At 43.5% G+C, this 7,420-nt stretch overlaps 1 long non-coding RNA gene across 1 annotated transcript in view; it reads left to right on the plus strand.

Annotated features, from left to right (window-relative positions):
• Positions 1 to 2,067, plus strand: part of LOC105283587 — a 29,819-nt gene extending 27,752 nt beyond the window's left edge. Inside the window, exon 4 of the long non-coding RNA XR_003406403.1 lies at positions 1,549 to 2,067. This is a non-coding gene — a long non-coding RNA (uncharacterized LOC105283587). The remainder of the gene's footprint in view (positions 1 to 1,548) is intronic.
• Positions 2,068 to 7,420: the final 5,353 nt, after the last annotated feature.

A 7,420-nucleotide genomic window follows, 5' to 3' on the forward strand; every position in this document is an offset into this window, starting at 1 on the left:
GATCTGACTGTTCAGCCTCATGATTCGCTTGAAATCTTCCTTTATCAAAAACTGATGCGATCGCGATTTATTGAATTTAAAAGAAATTAAAGAAAAAAAATCCGACGTTGCCAACACAGTTGATCAACAATGAATTGCAAGATAATTACCTGCTTGAAACCAGTTTTTCTTGCGCTTTCTGAAGACGACGGAAAGTTTCAAGATAGATTATTTATATCTGAAATCGTTTTATTCATATTTGAATTCTCATCCCGAAAACGGCACGTTGATCGTTAATGGGATAAATTTATAAAGTTCTGCTGGAGTGACGCGTACATAATTTCACACGAGTCCGCGTAGGCGAGACGGAGACGATATGCAAATAGGACGCCTGCGGGCGACAGAAATATGAATGCGCCACTGTGTGCACGTACGTGAAATAAAGCGTGACGCGTGTCGAGACGTGCAATTATGAGCTTCTCGCACGGATACCGGGCGGATTGTAACGCGGCTTGGCCGAGTCATGGCTCGCCGTATCACGGCACGGCCAGGCGATGGGGGTAAATTCGACCGTTACAGAAAAGCACGGTCGCACATTGCAGCGTAATGTGCCGAGCGTGGACATGCGTGTGCGTGCACACGCGCATCGAGCACGGTCCTCCTCTTGTACGCTCACCACGGACAGGTGAACATCATGACCGCCATGGCCGGCGTCCGTAACGACCACTGAGTCTGTGATTGCAGCCTGGGATTTTTCTGTGAGACGCTCGTCCGGTTAATATACTGATTGTTATGCGCTTGGCTGGTAATTGCTCACGATCTTGTAGTGAATGCAGTCCTCAGCAATCATTTATCGATATGACGCTCATTCATAGAATGCTCTTCAGCTATCAGTCCGAAGATTTAAGATGTAAATTCGTCGGCCAATTTGTCCCTTAAATCTTCGTAGTGTGCAGATATCAATGCATTAATCTCAGTATTATTCTTCAACGTGTTTCATATTGTTCAACTCGCTTTATTGACCCAGCCGTTGGATCTGCGAGGAAATGCCGACTTCCTCTTCGTTTAAACGCGGGAACATCGATATCCGTGGGGGATTTTGAGTTTCGTGTCCCTCCCCATCGGGCTGCCGTTTCCGGTCCTAGTCAAGCAGACCGGAACACGCGGGGTCCTCGGGTGCAGCGTGACGTCAGAGCATCGTCGAAAATTAGGGAGAAACTGATCTGCAGGGGTCCCACTAGCCAGGATGTGGCTAATACCGCAACTTTAACTCGTACCGAGGACAATTACCGGCTCGATCATTTTTCACGGTTATGAGCGGTCTAATGGTGAACACGTTCACCAAACACGCGAAACAATTTTGGAGAAATCGTTTTTGCTACCGTTGTATTGTCGAGTTCGTTTCTTACCTTTGATATTCTCCAAAACTGTCGAGACAGAGTTTTAAAAGAAAACAAGTGAGATAATTCATGAATTACATTGTATTGTACGTTTTAAGAAAATATTAAATTAATGAGTACTTTTGCAATGTTTAAATCCTAAAAAGTAATCTAACTCTTGCTTTCTCAGGGTGTCAGTTTGCCATGCATTCTGTAACGTTCGCGTGTTTTCGCTTACGGACGCGATGGGTTCTTTGCTACGACGGAAAGCGTCTCGTGAAAAGATGATCGACAGCTGACACCGACAGCGAGAAGGCAGAAGAGTGAGAGACATCGAACGAGTCGAGCAAAGAAGTCGCGAAGAATAAGGTAAGAAAATTCGAAATTCTACCCTTTGGCCATCAGCGCGAGCACCTGGCAGCATATGTGCCAAATATAAAAGGACGAACATCTCTCTGCGGGCTGTTCTCTCCCCCTCTTGTCGCGAATTTTGTACCTCGCTCGATTCCCGCTCAGGAGAACCCGAAAATTCTGCGCGACCACCGGTGCGTCTCGCCTGGCTTTCTTCGAGCGTCGAAATTAACGGAAGCGCACCGCGTGTCGACCGATGGTCGATCAGCTGTTGACCGTGATTGTTGCCAACTCTGCATTTATCTTTATAGTAACTCTAATCATTGTAACTATTGATTGATTAAATTATTGATAAATATTCGAACAGGTTTATCGCAATTTTACATTAAACTTGTCATCAACATCAGAAAATTGTAGTAAATACACAAGATGTCTCATAATTCTTTTTAATAAGTAATAAAATAATTTCTTTGACGAATTTGAAATGGACTTTGACTTAAAGGAGATGCGTGAAGAGAATTTTTTGACATGAATTTAACTTGTCCTTGCCTAGCATTGACAGAACAAATATTTTCACAAATCCTGTATTTTATGGTAGGTTAGAGTCTTACGACGTTACACTGTGCACTGCAGGTAGGGCACTTAGGGCGGAAAATCGTATAAGGAACAGCATGGTGAGGGGTGGTAGCTGGACAATGGGACTCGTGTTTGCGACCACCTGTATTCACAGGTATCCGAGATTGTAAGGAAGCAGTACCGCTTTTTCCATGTGTACGCGTGGCATCCAGGTTTCATGGCGAAAACAAACAGAAGCGGTTGCGTGGGCTCCTCGTGGCTGCACTTTTGCACGGAAACTCGATATATTCGGCTTGGGTTCCGTCATCTGCTCGCTGCAAGATGCTGCTCCGTGCGCGCATCGCTTATTTCGCGGTCCCTTTGAAGCTTCGTACATACACATACGCGTTTGTTGCAACATGCAGCAATTTCTTCTAATAAGTTCCTTGGAGAGCCTGGAGTATCTCCATTATTCGAGGATCGTAATGATGAGGATGTCTCTGGACGTTACAGGCGGAAGTAGGATAAGGTCCGCGCATCATCCGCGTGTCGTGCTTGTCATAGGTGACGGGTATAAGTGGCGAAGGGAGTGCGAGCAAACAGCTGCCGTTGCGAGGGATGCAGATGCTCTGGAAACTTTGAGATTCCAGCCACGTCGTAAACGGCACACGCCTACGCGGTGTAGCGACTGGATCTGCGTCCTTTGTGCGTGAGAAGTCACCATTTCCAGACGCTTTGCTTGTAACTCATAAATTTAAAAAATTCATAAATACGATATTAGATTAAATTGGACTAATGTGTTCGTAAGTAACACTTTAGACTCGCCTTCGAAATACTTCGGAATAAATTAGCACTTGCAAATAATTTATGGCCTCGAGGCTATCTTTTATAACGTTTGCCCCGTATTGCTGAGGGGCTTTCACTTATCGTTGATTACTTAAATCGCACCGATAACGCCTGGCAGATCGTTTACGAATGCCGATACGACATTCCCTCGCGCGAGGGAACTAATAAAACCAAACGGTCTCATCTTGCGTCCGCGCAGACCCAATTAACTCGACGTTTAAATTTACGTTTTATGTATGAAAGCACACGTCTCTTGCCCGTTATGCCTAACGCGACCAATCCAGCCCGGCTACGGTATATATCAGTCTAAAACGGTCGCGGGTAATTGAGCCAGTTTACCTACGGTGCAAAAATCACGCGCTCACCAGAGCGGAGGAAACGTTTAACGCAGGATGTTGCTCTACACTTTGTGCTCTCTCCGCTGTGCGTGTGGCTCGCCGGTGTGCCGTGCTCGTTTATTTTTTCCTTTGCCGACGTCGACGTAGACACCGGCTATTCGCACGATGCAGAAAAGGACGAGGAGGAAAAATTGCCCGACGACCGGAGATCGGCCGCTTTCCAGAACACGCGGCGGATGCAGTGACACCGTTTCTCGAGCACGACGACGCTCAAGGTCGGCGCCGCAATTTTAGTCAATTTAGATCTTTTACGGTACAGGGACCGCATGTATTTACATCGCCACGGACCGCAATTTGCACGCTTTTTATGGACGTCGGATTAATAGTAATTGGCGTCTTTTCTCGATGATGACGCGAGCGTTCCTCCAGTCTTCCCTGCGTGAGAGACGTGAATGAAAACTGTTTACGTCTCGTTTCTCAACTCGTACTGATCTGTTCTGCGAACCGCTGAAAATAATTGGAGGTTCTCAGTTTGTCAAGTGCGCGAATTACTTGGCAGTGACAGCAGGAATTTCATTATTGCTGTACCATTGTAATGCAATTGTCTAATCTGTCGTTTAGAACGAGAAAGTTAGGATAAAAAATTTTGATAAATGATGTCTTGAAAGATGTTAGCGATGAAATGTGAGATCCTGTTACAACTTTTTTTACGCTGTTTTGTCTTTTTTTCTGTAAATGCACGTGTATGATAATTGCTTGGTTTTCACGAGTCTCATTTGATTCAAAGACATCGTGGGGAGCTTCGGGAAGTTAGGCATCAGTTGTGGTGGAGAAAGCAAAAACGTGCAGGCCGAGTCGAACAATGCGGGAGGAAGGCGTGACGGTGAGCTTTACGAATCTCCGTCGATCCAGCTGCTCTATGTGCATTTACCGTCGACCTCTCGAAGCCTCCACCTCCACGCGATAGTTCGTTCAGATAGTCTGAATGCCGGTAAATCTGCCGACGAGCTGTCCCCCATCGGAGAGGGTGGAACAGCTGTTTCGTTCAGAAAGAGGAGAACCTCCAATCGTAAATATTTAAAGTTCTAAGATGCTCTACGTTATTTTACATCCCGTGTCGAAAAATTAATAGGGTCTTAAAAAGTCCCGATTAATTTCCTCAATATTAATATGGCCCTAAAATGGCAAGTAACAAATATTTTTTCGGGACCTTATAAGGAAATAATAAAAAATATTGTTTTAATCATCTGTCCTATCGGGCCACGATGTGGCAATGATAGGGCATCCCTTTTTAGGACATCCCTATTTATTCCTTATAGGGACCTTTACTTTCTTATTAGGCCCTAACAATTTTCTGCACGGGATGCTTCTCAATGAGTGACAGTGACTGAAACAATTAAAATAACAAACAACATTGAACGTAAATTACTTTGAACGTAAATGCGTAATTAAATAATTTTAGAAATTATTATCTTTTGTTGCTTTAAGTAAGATTAACTAAGTAGAATATACTTAATATTTTCGATAGATTTCATAATTATTACAATATCAAATTTTTGCTTACTTATATAAAAAAGTTATTGTTGGGTTTAATCTAAAAGGCAGTTGGATTCTCCTAGCCAAAATTCGTAGGTGAAAAAAAAGAGATCCTGCCAGGCAGCGCAGTTAGGATAGCCAGATGCTGAAGCTAATTAAATCGCCGCAAACAGAAGCAGGACGTTTCACACGGCTTGACGGATTGCAGGCCTCAGGGCAGGCCAACCATTCTTAAAAGCCAGAACTGCATCGTAGAGTACACAGGGAGCAATCTGAAAATAGGTTTTGCGGTTTTCTCAACAAAAACACAAATTCTAGGATACAATACTAAAATAGAATAATGTGCAATCGAATATCTTACTCTTTAATCATTTCTCGCGTGAAGAAAGATGTGGGATCGAAAGAGTCATCGTTAGATTGACGTTCTGAGCGCGCCAGATGTCGGGAATAATTAAATCGCTGTCACGCAAGATCCCTGTCCTTTCCATATAGTCGTGAGCTCTCGTATTTCTACGGTCGAAGCAGGAACAGGAAGGACTCAGGTCCCCCGCGAAAGAAAAAAAGCCGTGGCTTAATCCAAGGGCAACTATTTTATCGTGTGGGTACAAAGTAATCCGATCTTCTGCAGCTTCTATCGATATTAATTGTAAAGTTATTTTGGCGCGCAAGGTACAAGAAAAAGGACAAGTCGGAAATAAAATTTAAGATAGATACCTTGCAAGTGTTGCGAGCCTACGAATATTCGTTAAGTAATGATCTGACGAATCGTTTTCGAGTCTTTGATGATAGCTTTTCACATGCGGTATTGAGAAGACGACGTGACACAAATCCTTCGACTGCCTTGAATCACATGCCCGCATGAACTGCAGCGTGACACACAATCGCAACATCGCGCACATATTTTAATGATAGGCCTCAAAGAGGAGAGGAGATTCGAAATAGCCGTTGTCAGATAGTCTCGCAGGCTCCTGGGAACGTGGTTCCCGCCAATTCCTTGACGGGTGCTCCGGGCGGTGTAACGGCCGTTGGTCCGAGATGCCTCGAAAGTGGCAGGTGCAACTCGGGCCAAACTTCATTAAACACAATCCCATCTGCGCCCTCATACTTCCAAGACGTCTTGCGGCCGTAGCTCCTTAAGAAGAAGAAGAAGAGGAGGATAGAAAGAAAGAGAGAAGAGAGGAAAGTAGCCCTAGCAACTCCGGAACCTCCGGTTGGCGTAGCTGTTCTTCTTTTTCTTCCTCTTTATCTTTGCTCGCGAGAGACGGGCAGATTGACTCGTCCGACAAAGTTGCCCGAAACGCTCTGCGTGACAACGATTGACCTGTGACAGGTGTCCGTCATCGCATGTGATACAGGAGAACATATCATGGGGAAAGGATCTACTTCTGTGAATCTATTATATAGAGCATGTTAAGAATTTAAATATTCTGCGCTACGATCGAGTACTCGTTCAGATTCTTGCATTTAGCAAAAGTGATCTGCGAAATATGGAACCTTGCGATTTTGGGTGATTTTGGAGAACGTGTTCTCTGCATTAAGAATAAAAATCGTTTCGAGAGATGATGGTGCGAGTCAAGCCGCCGGTTAAACACAAATTGTTTCTCGGAAGAAACAGGCAGCCACGTGGCTAGTCCTTCTGGTACGCGTGGCTGGTCCTTCAGACCCTCGAAATTTATTGATTTTAAGATACCTTCTAGTCAGCCTGAAGGAAGGAATCGGTCGGAGTTCAGAGACAAACGATGCTCATCAAGTACCCGCATAACTCTCGCATCGATTGCGGGTTAATTGTGCGTACAATAATTATCAATTGATCAAGCGTTACATACAAAATTGAAATAAAATTACGAAGACTTAAATTTCTTATAATTTGGCCTCTTAACTATAATTTTGTAAACGCATTTCTGGTTTCCAAGGCAAACAGTTATAACAGAATTTGTCGGTTTTATGCAAAAACTCATTATGAGTATCTTCAAGATTGTTTCTCGTAATGTTTTCTTCATTTAAACATCGCTATAGTACATTTATCGATGACAATATACATCTTGTCAATTTCGCGATAATAAAATACTATTCACTGGTATAATAAAGTAAAGGTAACATTTGTTATTTTGTGAAAAATTCTCAGACCTCTTATTTGCTTAAACTTCCATGCTTTTTCAACGTAATGTTTATTTACGAAATATATGATTAGGATACTTTTTAGCCACCGTTTGTGAAGTATCGTAAAAGAAGCTCAATTTAAGGTGGAACATAATAGACAGGATCTTTAAACTTTAAAGGGACGGCGCCCGAACAGCTGACGTTTCCTAAGGTGCCCAGGTATCCTTCCCAATAAAATCCGTATACTTTGAAAAGACGTAAGTTGTTTGGTGCCAGAGAGTTCTGACTGGAAAAGCATGAAAATTTGGCGAGAAATTATTAGATCTTGTTGCCAGG

This window comes from Ooceraea biroi, chromosome 4 (genome assembly GCF_003672135.1).
Source record: "Ooceraea biroi isolate clonal line C1 chromosome 4, Obir_v5.4, whole genome shotgun sequence".
NCBI classification, from domain to species: Eukaryota; Metazoa; Arthropoda; class Insecta; order Hymenoptera; family Formicidae; genus Ooceraea; species Ooceraea biroi.